The sequence below is a fragment of the Protopterus annectens genome, chromosome 1.part1 (assembly GCF_019279795.1).
Source record: "Protopterus annectens isolate FY-2018-M chromosome 1.part1, PAN1.0, whole genome shotgun sequence".
Classification (NCBI taxonomy): domain Eukaryota; kingdom Metazoa; phylum Chordata; order Ceratodontiformes; family Protopteridae; genus Protopterus; species Protopterus annectens.
This window is the reverse complement of record NC_056726.1, coordinates 306,978,238-306,994,923: the sequence shown is the minus strand read 5'-3', so window position 1 is coordinate 306,994,923 and position 16,686 is coordinate 306,978,238. Positions and strand designations below refer to the sequence as shown.

General features: G+C 37.3%; 1 protein-coding gene across 3 annotated transcripts in view; it reads right to left on the bottom strand.

Annotated features, from left to right (window-relative positions):
* Positions 1-16,403, bottom strand: part of RASD2 (RASD family member 2) — a 63,082-nt gene extending 46,679 nt beyond the window's left edge. Inside the window, exons 1-2 of one of the 3 annotated variants that reach the window (XM_044074751.1) lie at positions 15,179-16,277; positions 6,600-6,764 (exon numbers count right to left, since the gene is read on the bottom strand). The gene's annotated coding sequence lies outside the window, so the exon portion shown is untranslated. Of the gene's footprint in view, positions 1-6,599; positions 6,765-15,178; positions 16,278-16,297 lie in introns of those variants that run through there. The other 2 variants (XM_044074761.1, XM_044074744.1) reach the window with 2 other exon arrangements.
* Between the last annotated feature and the right edge of the window lie 283 nt (positions 16,404-16,686).

The window sequence follows — 16,686 nt, the reverse complement described above, 5'->3', positions numbered from 1 at the left end:
ACAGAAAGAGCAGATGTGGAAAGAAAGGGGGTAACTGACAAGGAAATAAAGTTGATTGGTGTCCTGTGCAATGTTGTTCCCCTTTCATGCCCCCCCCAAAAAGTTTTATTACCTCTTTCGCTTTTCAATACGTTAGCAAAAATAAAAAGTCTTTAGACAAAGCATACAGCTTTAATGTACCTGCAAAATAGTTCTTAAACTGTGTCAAACACTAAACTGTAGCAAGCAGATATACTAGATCCTTGCTACAGTTCCCAACATACAAACATTAGTTAACTGTCATTTAAGCAGCCATACTCAACTCTAGCCACTAAAATGATAGGTCAGTACTGCTTGCAGGAGCTGACTGGCACCTCTCTTACAGTACCAGTCATGTCCCATACAGCTTGTGCCTACGTCAGTACTGCTTGCAGGAGCTGACTGGCACCTCTCTTACAGTACCAGTCATGTCCCATACAGCTTGTGCCTAGGTCAGTACTGCTTGCAGGAGCTGACTGGCACCTCTCTTACAGTACCAGTCATGCCCCATACAGCTTGTGCCTAGGGCAACAGCATCCTTTGCTTGCCCTTACTCTGGCTTAGAACAGACCAGTGAGACAGACTGGGAAGGTGGGATAGTGATGTGAGGAGACTTACAAAGATACTCAAAAGTGTAAGAATAGGGAATTCAAGATGAGGAAAATGGGTGTTACAGAAGGAGGTAGGGAGTCTGATGGGAAATGCAAGAGAGGGGAGCATAGAAAGGCTGAGTGGAAAAAAAACATAGGAATTACAAGGAGTCATCTATTAACACAGACTATGGAATGGTGAAAGTGATAAAACAGGATGAGAAACAGGGCTAGGATAAAGAACTGAAGGATATACAAGTGTGTGTATATGGAGGTTATCGGGAAAAGTTCTTACAGGATGTGATTTGCATATTTATATACTGCTGATTGATAACTGAGTAAGTGAGCTTGTCACGTGACCCTTTTCAGCTACAACCCACGCTCACAGATTGGAGAGACAGTCGTTTGTTCAAAAGTGCATATCTGCAAATATAAAATGCAGTTCAGATTATATATAAAATAATTCTGATTAAAGAATAAAACTTGGTTGCTATATAGAGGATACAGAAAATTGAATGCACATTAACATATTTACAATGTCAGAAGATCAGCAGTTGATAATAATAGATATTTGAACTTTCAGAGTGTTAACTAGTGTCATGGAAATGCCTGCAGATGAGAAGTATTTTGTAGTTTCTTGGTTCTTGATTTCGACAGGCAGGTGACACCAGGTTGCAGGTCCCAGTCTGGAAAAGGCTCTTTTTCTCACAGCAAGTTTGAAAAGTGGATGAAGTCTTTAGAAAAAGCTATCTTGAGAGTTTCTGAGATTGTACATGTTGTTCTGGAATAGCAATTTTACCTTTAGAGATAGATAGTAGCTCTGCTTTAAGACTTTGAAAATTAGATTACTTACTAATAGAGTACACCTGTTAGTAACAGAAAGCTTGTTAGTTTTCTCAAGTAGTTTTCAGTGGTGGAGTAAAGGATCGCCCAGTAGGTTAAATCTGCAGATTTTAATATCTATTATTTAATCTTGTTTTTTGTTATGTGTAGAATGTAAGAGTAGGAGGGGGACACCATATTCCAGTTTAAGTAATAATGCATTTTTGGCAATGGCTAAGCAGGCCATTGGAGATAGAAGATGACTGATTCTGTAGTAAAGTTTCATCTGGGTTAGAATTGTATTTTGATACATTGTCAGTGTGAGGTGTAAAGGAAGAATCAGGGTCAAGAATAAGGCCTAGAATGTTCAGTAGCATCAAGTGTCATTTTATTACTTAAATCTTTTACGAGAATGGGTGGAATAGCTGCTAGTTTCTTAGCACTAGAGAAGAACCTAAGATTAGTGTTCTTGGGCTTGATTAGAAGTTTACTGGCAAGAGACCAACTCGACAGCTGTTTAAACTCATCCTGTAACTTATTTTGTAGGCCTGTGTGTGAAGCACTGGATTTTACGGGAAGCATATAATCTGCATACATAATTAGTTTGAGTGTTAGCAACTCGAGAAAACTCATATTCAGTAAGAGAAGGTTATAGAGTAGAAAAGATGGAGGCTTATTAATGGACACCACAGTGGCACAGCAGATAGTGTTGTTATCTTGCAGCAAGAGGTTCCCTGGTTTGATTCTTGAGTGGGGTGCATTCTGTGCAGAGTGTATATATCCTCCCTGTGTTCACATGGGTTCCCCCTGGGCGCTTTGGTTGCCTCCCACATTCCGAAGACATGCAGTAAGTGGCGTGGACACACTAAACTGGCCATAGGCACGACTGTGTGGTGTGGAAGAACTACCATAGCAGGGTAAGCCACCTGGCAGTGTAAATCCTGGCTCTAGATCATTGTCACTGGTAAAGTGACTCCTTGACCTCCTATGCAGAAAAGAGGTTATGGATGAAGGCTCATGAATATTTAACTAGGTCAAATCACAATGGTTACAAAGCCCATTATGGTGGCCACTTTGAAGCTTTGTTTGAAAAAAATTGTGTTCTGTTAAGAGAAAGTTAATTTCATTGTTTTGCAATGAGAGCACCAAGTGACACATGTCCTAATTGACTGGTAGATGGATTAATGTGTATCAAGTGGGCACTAGCTATGCAAAATGGTCTAGAGGGGTCTACCAGACCATGATGTTAAATAATGAACTGCTTTCTTTGGAGTATAATAATTGGAGAGTCACTGCTAGCTGGATGACCTGCAGACAGATGGAAAATTTTAGCCACATAAGCTTGAATATCAGCAACAAAGCATTCAGTCATGTTAGCTTCTGCAGGTTTGTGGTGGAGATTATGACAAGGTTAGTTAGTACTGTTCGGCCTGTCATAAATTTTGGCCCTGTACAGCTTGAAACATCTTTAATGATTAAAGTGATATGGAGGTCGAGCTTTCAGTTTACTATGAAAGATAACCCCATAGAGATTTGCCAATTTCAGAACTTGAATGGCTGAGTCTTCCACAGAGTGAATATGTAACTCAGGAGCAGGAAGATAATAGGGTGGTATACACCCAAAGGGTACAGAGCTTGTTTACCAGACCTGAATAGTTAAATTAATGCTGAAGTACTGAACACACAGCAGGCACAGGCAAGCCTGAGCAGGGCAGTGATAAATCAGCAAAGTGGGGTAATCTGAGAGCACCAGTGTTTCCATGTGTAATTCACAAAGAAGGACAAACAAGATGCTGAAGCATAGAACCTTGTGGAAAACCCAGAGTGACTGGTAGATAAGGATGAGGCATTACCTCCAGCTATTAGCCCAAGGTATAATTGCTGAACCACTACTAAATATCACCAGGCAGTACAGTGGCTGAGAAAGTCTTTATAAAAACTGGTGGATAAGAGAATCAAATGCCTTTACAAGTCAACGAGGAGATACTGATAAATATCATTGTTAATTTCCACATATTCCTGATTATGACTTAGTAAGGAAAGCCATGTCACTTCATAACCAGACTGAAATCCATGCAGAAAGTCAAAAGAATTCTCAGAGTGATAACATAATAAATAAAGTGGTGTACACATTTTCCAAAATTGTATAAACAGGATATACAACAGCAATAGGTTAACAGTTAAATTTCACCAAATGATCATTTTTATGTAAAGGGAGTGTTTGATGTGAACTTCCAGAGTGAAGAATCATGTTTTGCAAGTTGAAATTGGTTCAGAGATAGAGAAAGGAAAGGCTAGACCAGTCACCTTTAACAAATAGGGTGGTAGGCCATCAAAATTCAGTGAGCTTGGATTAAGTTTCAGAAACATTTTTGATAAGGCTGAGCCTGAACAATTTGAAGAATGAGGAAATGTGAAAGCTGTGCTGTACATGTTAATGGCTACAGATGAAGTTTTTATCATGAATTTAGGTATTAACATTATCAAAATGGTTGCAGAAATGTTCAGCTACTTCAGGAGAACTTGAGAGTAAAGGACTGATGTTTAGATCAGCCATGATGGTACAAAATGTGATGCAGTGTTGACCAGAACTGTTTTGGACTGCTTCTGTTGTCATTTTGTAGGTGTATAAAGCATTGTCTTTTGCAATTTAATGACAGGATCTACCCACAAATCCTATTTTCTAAAACAACTTAAATAAATCATTGTGGTTCTGTTTTCAGAGTTTTGAAATCACAGTTTGTGGAACAAGTGTACATTAATTCACAGTACGACTCAGGGTAAAGACCTGCATTTAACTTTGCTGTCTTATCAGGCAATTACTGAGGCCTGACAGAATAATGGGATGGACAAACTGAACTGCAGAATCCAAAGGAAGATGAAACACAGTTCTATTCAAGGAGTTAAAGACACCCACCAATACTTCTGAGGATAAAGCTGAGTGTAAATAAATCGGCTAAGAATTCTAGAGATGGAGTGGTGATATGGTTCATGATATTTCTCTTGAAATCAAACTGCATATGTAGGCAGGTGATCACTAAACAGGCACTCCATGGTGTCAGCAGTTACAATATTGTCTTGCATGGACACAAGGAGCTAGTCAAGTGTACATTCTCTGCCAGAGGTTTTGTCTGTCCTGTTAGATAACAAAATCAGCTGTATCAGTTCACAAAATTGTGGTCAATGTTTACATCCCCTGTGATTGTTATTTCATTTTAACAGTGGATGTGATCTTTGGTATCAGAGAGATCTTGCAGAACTAAAGGATAAGCTGGGGTTATTCCTTCAGGTGTGTTTATAAAAAAAAGAACAGAACAGTCCCTGTACTGGAGTAAAGAATCAGGACTCAGAGGGTGGTGCTTTGTAAAAAAGTATTTTGTATACACAGTCACACCACCTACCTCTTTTGTGGTGCTTATCATTTGTTAAATACATCAAAGTCTGAAACCAGTATTTCACTGTTTGGCGTGTCATATCTTTGTCATCAATTACAACAAAGACATCTAGGGCATAAGTAAATATAATGATTAGCTATAATCTTGATTCTTACATGCATGCAATCCAGTTAGACAATGAGTTAAAGAGGTCTGCACATACTTCTGATTATGTCTTCTAAGCTCTTATGAACCTATGACTAGTGATGACTTTCAGGACATTTTCCTGACATCAGTGAATATTGATCTTGAGTATTTTAAATATTAATGATATGCAATGAAATTGTTGACAGGACAAAATTCGTAGTTGGCATGTATTTTCTAAAGATTAAGGAGTGAGTATTCTTAATGTCTATCATCACTTACTGAATACAGTTTTACCTCTTCAGACACAATATACAGTCCTACCGCTTTAGACACAAAATTACACAGTTTAGGAAGAGCAAAATGACATTCAGAAGAAAATTCAAACATGCTCCTGAAACATGAAAGGAGAATTAAGATCTGCTATTTCTGAATAGAGGCAGAGCATTTACTAAAAAGACAATTTCAGTTTAATTCTAACTGAACTGAAGATAGGATATAAACAGAAATGTTCCAATCAATTCTTTTAAAACTGACAGCTGGTAAATTGGGTAAAGCCGTCCATTCAAATTGCCTTAAACCATGCTTACATATGACTGCTCTGTAGCTTTAAGAATGCTGAGACATAGCCCTGTTGTCAAGGCACAAGCATATGATAAGTACCAAATGATAAAATATGTTAAGAAGCATATCTTCTAAAGAAGTGAAAGACATGCTTATACGATGAAACAAGAAGATATTGTTTAACATTACATGGGTCTACTCCAAGTTACAGGCCCTCAAGATAATACTCTATGGTAGACAGCCATCATCAAATAAAATGAGGGTTACCCTACTGCAATATTTTTAAGATATTCAACGAGCTAGTCAAGTACACTTTCTCTACCAGAGGTTTTGCCTGTTCTGCTAGGTAACAAAATAAGCTGTGCATGCTGCATACATATGATTGTAAATACACACACACAAACACATTAATGCATACACATATTTCTGTGTTTGTAGCTATTGTTCTCTGTTTATTATTATATAAACACACAAACACAAACACACACCCTATGGGTTTCTGGTTGAACTCAGATCTCAGCAAAAGGATAATCACCTGGCTGATTTTTTTTTTCACTTCTGAAAATATTTGATTCTCAGATTTGTGCTATGTGTGGCCTGGGATACTGCTGCACCCATCTTACTGTACAAGAAGATTGTATTCAGTATAATGTTACCCTTTAATATCAAGAAGCTTGAAACGTCATGCTGACACAAAAGTGAAAAACTATCATTAGCATGTATACAAGTGCATTTGTCTTCAGGCAAGTTAGGGTAGTCTGCACTTAGCCCCCCCTGACATTTCACTATAATCATTGACAAACTGCTACATCATGATGTAGGTCCTACGTGTGAGCATACTGAGGACATTAGAAATTAAGAGCATGTAGTATTCCCAGTACCCGAAGAGACATGGAAACTAGCAACTGAGTGATTAGTGCTACACTTCTTCATAGTGAACAGTCTATGGCCAAGATTTTATTTATTTATTTTACATTTGTTGACTGGGATAATCTGACTGGATCTGTCCATTTTTAGTGGAGGCCTGGGGCGAAAAGTTCCAGATAACACAGAAAGGACATAACAGATACAAGTCAAACATACTTACAAAGCCCGATTCAAAACAGTTGTAGTCCAGAAACCTTTACAGTCAAGGTTAAATTAATGCTTCCATTTTTTTCCTTCTTAGTCACAGCATTCTATAATTCCTGTCATGCTCCCATGACTTTATTTTCTTTCAATAACCTATGTAAGTCCTCAGTAAAATGAGCACCTGTTAAATTAAAAATTATGTAATTAGTTGAAAGCAAGTTAGTAAAGGTTTTGAACATAAAACCCAGAGTGCAGATAAGAGCACAGAGCTACTTTTCATATTAATCTTGTCTAATCTACATTTTTTTTTCAATTCTTTAATTTTCTCAAGATGAATATTTAAATAAATTAGATGTATTTTTCAATTTATTATTTTCTTAATGGAATATAGCAATGTAACACTAGTGTTTTCCTGGGGTTGTATCCATGAACTGTACATTAAAGGCTGAACATATCTAATCTGGATATAAATAAACTCAGTGATAGCATAGTCACAAAGATATTAATAGATGCAGAAGTATAAACCTGGATAGTCAGACAAGTTTGTTAATCATAATCAGTCTACGAGGGTATTTTCATTTTCATAACCCTTTTAACTCTTTCTTTACACTAGGACAAGAAATGTAGTAATGTCTAAGAAACAAAGGAGCTATAAATGTAGAAAACTCATATCAGTCTTGCATTAGTCGTTCTGCTCAAGTTATGCTCCTGACACCATCTACGGTGTTTTATAGCTTATAATATTTCACAAAGATGAAAGAGAAATATCATGAGCTGAGGAGACAGGGAATACCTAACCACATCAGCACATGAACAGTAAGCATAAAACAAACAGATAAATTGTGTGTTGAAAAAGGACTAAAAACGACTAGTCTTTCATTCAGTGTGACAAATATATATGAAAAGACAACTTCATAAATATTACACAAAGTGCTACACTGGGGGGGGGCAGGTAGGATTTTGCATTAAGGCTAAGCATCCTATAACATATAAATATAAATATAAACAGGATGAAGAGCCAAGGGTAGGTGAACTACTCCTTGCATATATATGTATGGGATGTAGATCACTGGGGAAGTATATCCAATATCAAACATAGTGAGGACGTACACCTGATATCAAACATATCAGCTGAGCTCACCAGGAAAGCATAACAAAACTGGAGAACAGTCAGTGGATCACAAAGAAGCAAATAAGCATCCACATGTCAGTTTAGTGAAAAACAAGTGTGCATAAGAGTCTGTGGGAATATACCATTGTAAAGTGCTGTACTGGTGAAAAAATGAAATGTATTCATGACACAGATGTGCCCTACATGTGCTAGGCTATTGGTGGAGCAAGAAAGTGTACACCAGCTATGCAGGTGGCCATAGTTTAAGTTTTGGTGCCAGTCAGTCCAGCAGGAGCTCAGGGTGGATGGAGGCCTAGTTTTCCATGTGAGGAAGGATGCTGAATTGTGTCATAAATGTGTGACTTTTAGTGGAGGCTGTGACAGTTTCCATGTATGGTGGTCATGTCAGAAGGAGGAATAGTCTTCTTAATATTCTGCATATGACCCTTTCCCAATATTCTTCAAATAACCCTGTCTGTTCTCTGAGATTGCAGTACATAAAATAGTCCTATAGCTACACGGATGACTGCTCACTTGGACATGGAGTTTCTGTCCACCCATCCACCAACAAAGGGAACTACATCTGTTGAACATGAAGGAGGGTTATCCTGGCCCCATTCCATAGATGTATCCAACCAATCATGGCTGATTGTGAGCACAGGAGACTGAGGGATAAGGCAAATAGTCACTGTAGTCAAGAATGAAAGAAAGAAAATACATTAAAACATACAGTTAGTGAGGATCACCCCGGTATTAAAGACACTTGTGCTTCATACATGAACAGGTAACTATCCACAGAAATATATTGGTTCAAGTGCACTAAATGCCAGGATAGGGCAAGCACACTGTTGTGTAGTGTCCTTTCAAATATGCCACATTTCTTGATTGTGGATAGGAAGCATAGGAATGGACAAGCTGTGTTCTCCACTCACCCAAGTATCAGACACTGAATGGGTTTGCTTTTCTTTAGGTTACGCTGTGAACTATGAAAGGTATTGCACTATGTTCACTGTCACATTCACCATATGCTCATTTTTTCTTTTGCCTAGTGCTGATGATTTCTGATGGTCATGTACTGGAATCCTCTTGTGGTCATTCACAGTGAATACAGGCATTTATGAATCTCATCTACATTTATGAATCGTACCTACATTGATGAAAACTCTAGGTTAGTTGGAAAACACTGCTTTAAACATCTGCAACTTCCCCACCCTCACCCATCTAGAGATCAGAAAAAGTATAGATTGCATCTACTGCTGGATAGAGAAATATTAGCCACAATCAAGGAGGTTAAGTAGTTAAGGGCTGTGGGCCTGGATAAACTGATCAGTGGATTTTATAATGCATTCAGGCAGCAATTCACTGTACTTCTGATAACGCTCTGGAGATTATTTCAAACTACGGAAGGTTCCAGTAAGAAACAAATATTGAAGAAGACCACTCTTATTAGCCAATGGAGAATACTACCATGATCATACAACCTAGTCAATGCATGAAGGCAATCCAAAGATGACGTAGGAATTAAAGTTTCCACACATCGAAAACAGACAATGCTGTCAAAATCAAAGATGTTGTGATCACCAGTAGTCAATGCCATTTTGTCAAAGTGTCAGGAGTGTGTCAAAAATATTTTTTTTTTTATATTTTATTTTTATATATTTGTTATTCTGCACTTATCATTTGTGGATATTTTTGTTTTCCATGCCTATCCTATCCTATTATTCATACAAGGCTTTGTATTGTTTTGTAGCAGAGGCCTGAGCTAGACTACTTTACTCTGGAAGAGAAGAAACGTTTCTTTCAGTTGTTCAGACACATACTGACAAATCAGTATAGACCTTGAACAAAATCTGAGGGATATGAGGGAACTAATAAGAGAGTACTTGTTATAAACCTAGTCAGTTGGTTAGCTGATTTCTGATTAATGAAAAAGTTCCAGAGAAAATAAAACAAATATAAAAGGACCTGACTTCCTACTTAATGGACAATTACATCCTAAGTATAAATTTTCATTGCTTTAAAATAGTGTATATTTCTTTGATTAAAATTATTCCTACACTGCTGTAAACAAGTGCTAACATAATACTAAGGCTCAATTACAATTTTAGGCTAGAATGCCAACCATGAAACAACACAGACATCAGTAAAACATATCTTCTCAATAAACATTTTATTTAATTACTGATGCAAATTATGATGCTGTCTCCGACAAATGCAGTCTATAAATAGAAGTGCATAATGCTTCATATTTTGAAAAACATATTTCCTTTTATAAATAAGGTTTTACTTTTATTGCAATCATCGAGATGTATATGACAGGTATTTGCTGAGGTGTTTTTCTTTTAATGCAGAAGATGCAAGGAAATGATTGTGCAATTAAATCGCAGGAAGAGTAACAGAGCACGTGTTTTATTTTAATTGGTAAAAAGTGATGGTTATATGGAGAAACCTGACCTAAATATCAGAACAATACAAGTATGAAACTGCCTTTGTCTTTGTGCAAACCTTAAAGTACAGCTGGGAAGAATAACCAGTTTGGAGTCTGCATTTGGAACATTACTCACATGATGTCTTCTCTTGCATTAATCAGGGTACCATTATTTCTATGATTACCAGAAATATTTTTGTACTTTTTTTCTGCAAGAGCAGTGATAGCAATACTGGAAACAAAATAATCAAAGTAGCAAAATGCATGCTGGGATATTTATATTACCTCAATTTTGCTCCCTGGGATATTTATATTACCTCAGTCTTGCTCCTTGGAGCATGATTTGTAGGGTGCTTGTAATCTGGAATACTGTGGGTGGATCTTCCTTTGAATATGGGAATATATCCCTTTTTTGTAACCTGGCATAACAGTGTTTCTTTTAACAGCAAAAGAAAAAGATATTTTATTTATGTCTGGGTAAGTAGGCCAAATGTAATGTTAAGCTGCCACTTCTTGTGAAATATTTTATTGTTTAAATATTGTGACAGAAGTCCAGCATTCTTATAATAAACATTACATGGCTTCTAATTAACACAAAATAATTGAAATAAAATTATATCCCTCTCCCCTAAAATGAAGGGTACCTATTCAATAATACACATAAATGAACTCAAACATGCAGTTTTTAAAAGAATAAATTATTAAACTCACTGACTTACCCAATTAAGTGTTATTCTTTCACATATACATATAAGAAGAGTTATGTGTTCTAAATCTTTCCCTAGTTTAGTAATGTGCAAAATTAAACAGGTTTTATGTAAAGTCATCAATGAAAGCTGCCATGATATTGCCTAAATCTAAATTTCGCCTCATTGAAAGAGTGTAATGAATTACTGATATGGAATTCTGCTTTAAGTACCATTCACCAGCCCACCCCAACACTTTTCATTAAACCCCTATGATTCTTGAAATACAAAACTTTTTACTGGCAGAGAAATGGATGCTGGATTTGAAAATCCAACAATGATGTTCCTTAGTTAGTTGGTGTAAGCAAAACATTAACTAGACATTGCATTTATGAGTATTTTTAGAAGACAACATGCAATATACCAATGCACTTTGTGTTATACTGTATGCAATATGAATAAAAATATACACTGTATGCTGTTCAGGTTGGTGAGGTGAAGACTGTAACTACAATGGTACCCTTAAGTCCCTTCCACCTACTGTTACCTCTACCCATGGGGATTGTATAGTAGAAAAATGTTCCTGGTTCTTAGCATTCCATAGATATAACAGTAGCATTCAAACATATATGGCTGCCACCTCATTAAAATCCAAGATGGTCACTTCCTTTTAAACACTACTGCAAGTTAGATTTTCTTGCTTTCAAAAATGTAAATAACTTAAACACCAAAATGTAAACAACTGCTCCTTGACTGGCTAAAGCCTATGTCTTTTCAGGAATTTGTGAGTACTTCAAAGACCAGTGACTCCTCAGCAAAGCAGTATATTATTTATTTATTTAAATTTGTTGACCGGGAGTGTCCGACTGGATGTAGGTCCATTTTCAGCGGAGGTCCGGGGAGAAAAGCTCCACAGTTAAAATAAACAGACAGTATTTACATTGGATTACATAGTGATTAACAATTTACATAGCAATTACTTACAACATATTTACAGATGAAGAACATAGTACACCAGTAGACAACTAGAATCTTTATCTGTGAAGTGCGTACCAGACATTAACAAATGTTACAAGAAGAAGAAGTTCGTGCTGTATAATAAGTACTGGCTTATGAGCATCTGAGCTTGCTATAATCAAGGTAGTTAGTGGAGTGGAAAGAAAGGTAGTGGTTGGATGGGGTGGATGATATTAGAGTGGCTGTGTGTGTGTGTGTGTGTGTGTGTGTGTGTGTGTGTGTGTGTGTGTGTGTGTGTGTGTGTGTGTGTGTGTGTGTGTGTGTGTGTGTGTGTGTGTGTGTGTGTGTGTGTGTGTCTGTGTGTGTGAGTGTGTGTGTCCACATATGTATGTACACGTGTGTAAACATATGCATATACAAATGCACACACAAATACACACATGCATACACACACATATACATACACATGCACTCATACATACACACACACACATATGTATATAATACATACACTCATATATACATACACACATATATCTATACAATACACAGAGACATATACCCATCTACATTTCACACAAAGTTGCTGGGTGGACAAAATGTGCTCTATAAACTATGAAATAAAGTATGACGCAGTATGCATTGAAACAAATTTTCCATAAATCCTCTGAATGTTAAATGTGGCTATCACTTTCAGGATTTTGCACCATGATTTATGTGCCATTGACTCCAAAGACAAAAAACATAGACTTTGGGTATGGATAAGGATTGGGGGTTGGCAGTTTGCTCAGTAGTCTATCTTATTTTTATTATTTTTTATTTGCAGCTGTTTAACCAGAATAGTCCATTGGGCCTAAAGAATCCATTTTCAATGGAGTCCTGGGGAGAAAAGCTCCACATACAAATCATACAAAGATTCTATTCTACATACAGATTATACAAAGGTTATGTTACACACATAGTTTACATGAGGATTAAAGAAAAAACATTGTAGAATTACAATTATAAGTTTGTCAAAAACGAAAACAAAATTTATTTATTTTTTTTGCTAAATGTTGCAGGGAACAAACAAGGAGTTGTATGCTAGAAGCAAGCATGAAGTTGCTAGCTGGGATTTGAGGAAAGGAAAGAGGAAAAGTGTTGGGAGAAGAGAGTAGGTTAGGAGGATGTGCACAGGAGCATTCCCAGGAGGATGTTAAATGAGAGTGTAGTGATTTTTTTAAAGGATGTCAGGTTAGCAATAGTACGAATGAATGGGGGAACTGTGTTCCGTAGGCGTGCTAGTGAGAAGGACAGGAGGCTTTGTCCTGGAGGGTGTAGTGGTCTATAAACTTCTATGAGGTTTTGATTATTAGATCTTAGGAGTCTTTGAGTTTTATGCATTTTGAAGGTAGTAGAGAGAGAGGGACAGAGGGAAGGCTGGACAATGAGTTTATATGCATAGGTGAGCTGAGTGTAGGAGAGGTAGTTGGGAAGTTTATCTTCTGGATAAACTAAAGGTCTCTTGTAACCAACTATTGCTTCTGGTAAAAAAATGTCAATTTAGTCTGTTGTATGTATTTTTTCTTTGCTTGCTCACTGAATTATACAGCACAACTTCTCCAGACCAGTTTCTCACATCATGTACTACCCTATGTTTGAAAATAGCATATACATTCAAATCTAATCCATTCTAACCACCTGTCCATAGAGCTGAACAACCACCACCATTTTTTATTTTTTTTTATTTTTTACTGGATATCTCCTTTTTATTTATTCTGTTATGTGACAATCACTCCATGCTCCTTTCTTATTTTCTTTCCTATAGCACAGGTGAGAAGAGTACCATAATTAGGCAAGAAAATATTGCCTGTGTTTACTGTACGTAATCTTTATTGATTTTGTAAAGAATTTAACATTCTTTTTTATAAAACTATTCATCCAAATGTGTCAAGTTCATTTTCATTGTTGCATCCTACTTTTGTATATATTTGTTTAATCTGTGAATGGATCTATTTTTGCAGGCATCAGCATTGCTTGTTAAAAGGGTGAAAAGTAAAAGCAGCCGTATGCACAGCTGTAGTATTTCACTGTTCCTCTTGGATTATGGACACATTTGCTACTGCACTCAGTGTGCTATTTATACAAAACTGTTTTTTCTCGGCTGTATGAAAAGCAGAAGAGAAGACATGCGGGTCCTATGTAGTGTACCCAATAACCTTTTTATGCAATACCTTGTAAGATACCCGACAGAGTAGGCAAACCATACCCAGAGTTTCCTTTCCACTAGACTGAATGTGCACAAAATGGCATGTGTACTGTGCTTGAAAATGCACCAGGGATGGATTAACTGCAATATTCATCAATATTCCCTAACAGGTATTACTTCATCAGGACTGCAATAGATGTTAACACAGGTGACACTGCATTTGATAGATTAAAGACGTGTAAGGCATTCTGAGGCTTGACATACTATTTGGAAATATGCATGTTGTGAGTAGGGTGCAATAAGACGAGATAACATCTGACAAGAGCCAAAAAACATGGTACTCTGTAATTATTACTGAGATGATTAGTGCAGATCAACCTTGATTCTTCATCGTGGCTGTCTGTCCTTCATTAAGCCACCTGGAAAAAAAGAACGACCTTGAATAATTCACAGATGGTTGATTTCCCAGCTGAAATGTGCTGCATTGTTTTGCGTCACTGTTCTGCCACTAATTGTTTTGTGTGTTGGGGGTGCTTACCAGAGGTTTGATCACCTTCTATAGCTAGGTATGCACGTGAATAAATTATGTTTTACGTGCCATTATATACGCAGTGCACACCGCGCGTAACCATCGATAATAAAATAACTAACTAAATAAAATAAATAAATACCATAAACTAAGAAAGGTGCACATGCGTGTATAATGATAGCACTATAACAACATTGATAGACTTTTTCATAGCCTGCCTAACATCACAAAACTTAACAAGGGATCAGGAACAGCAGCTTTTTAAATTACACATATTAAACATTAGCGGACCGGAGTTCCGCTGTGGCGGCCCCTAACCGGGATAAGCCGAAAGACACAACAACAATTTACGTGAGGAATAACATACGGATTGCTCCTTCACCGCACATTCAACACAATAAAAATGTGTAAGCAATGTGAAACCTGACAGTTAAGATCAATTCCATTGTATTCCTCCTTAACTGGTACTCGGACATTAAAATGAACTCCATTTGACACTTATCAGAAAAGTAAAACATTTATATATAAACTTATCTAAAATAGACCGTTTAGCGTACATAGCAAACCGTAATTTAATAAAATGTGGTCACAGACTAAAGCACTGGTTATAACACGCGAGACAACCTTACATGCATGGGAGCAATCAACCAGGGTACGCTCAGACTTAGTATATATTCTTTTTTTTCAGGTGCTTACCTTTTCAGTGCCTTGAAAACAAATTGGAACAGTGCATTTAAATTGTATCGGTCAGGAAGAACCAGTACACATTCTAACAGGCTTCCATTCTCCTCCAAGTAGGTCAGCTACTCATCCCCTTGCAGTCCAGTTTGCAGGTTGTTTAAAGGTGTGTCGCTCTTATCCCTCAGACTGCTGGCAATTTTCTATTTCATCAGCAGAACAAAATTAGTGCTACCGTCACCAGTCCCTATAAATCGATAAAAGTCCTATAGCTGGCTTGGTGCTTACAGCACACTTCGTAGAAAAGACTCGAGGGACAGGATTGATGGTTACGAAGAAAGCGATGAAACCAATAACTTCTTTCCTACAATATAGTGGGGAGGGGTGGTTTATATATGTCATCTATACCTCAGGAATTCAGTGCACACTTCGTTTAAAAAGGCGTCAAATAACTTGCATGAAGGGCTACCTGTTCCAAAAAGATGTTTGCGTGTAACACTGCAGGGATAATATTCCACCTTTTCTTCTTAATCCTTCAATCTTGCTTCGCCTCAGACGCCCCTTTAACCATCCTGGCTCGAGAGGTGACCGACCTTGATAATTATTTTCAAATGGCCAGTGCAAGGCACAAGCAACGTTAAGCGGCTGTGGTGCTTGCCCACATTAAGGAGAGTAACGATGCTGGTATTTAATTAAAACCCTTCGGACTTTTCCCAGCTTAGACTTCACCTTCTCAAAAGTCCTAAGTGTAAAACTTCAGAAATAGTTCATATTTCTCTGGTAATGAACTGAGAACCATAGCCACTTACCATGGTACCATGAAAACAACACAAATTGTTGGAAATGATAGACGTCTCAAATTCACAGCCAGTATGAAACAGTGTTCTACGGTTCTTTGCTGGTGTTACAGTTGGGGCAACCGTGTTAAGTTTTCTAAGTGGCCTATAACGTTGCCACCTTTTTATCTAACTGTTGTTCATCTAATAGTACGACAAACATATGACAGAAACAAAAACTTTGCAATGCACCTCTGTTTGCTATACACCTACTGGACTATGGCAGAAACAAAAATGCATGCACATCTGTTTGCTCTTCACCAGAACGACCCTATGGCAGAAATAAAAAGGTTGCACACACCTCTTGTTTGCTGTACACCTGCAGACCAACCTTCCTTTAAAGTCCACCCCCTTCTCGTGTCCAAATACACACTTACTACAGCCAATGGAAAACTAGCCCTTCCCCGCCCCAGATAAATTCTAACAGACTAGCTCTGATCTTAGGTCGAGTGAAACGTTCTTTTCTAAACGTGTATTTTCTGGTATTTCTCTTTTTGGTTGTGTACTGAAAGACTAGTTAATGTTCCCAATATGTTACTGTCTGCTGTGTCTTAGTTTTTTATATTAATAATGATGACGGGTGGCGATGATTGAAACCACATTAATACTGTTGGATTATCAGACTGCAGGAAGGAATCAGTACAAAACTGAATCTGGTTGTCGCACACTGTTAACAATACCCAATATAGG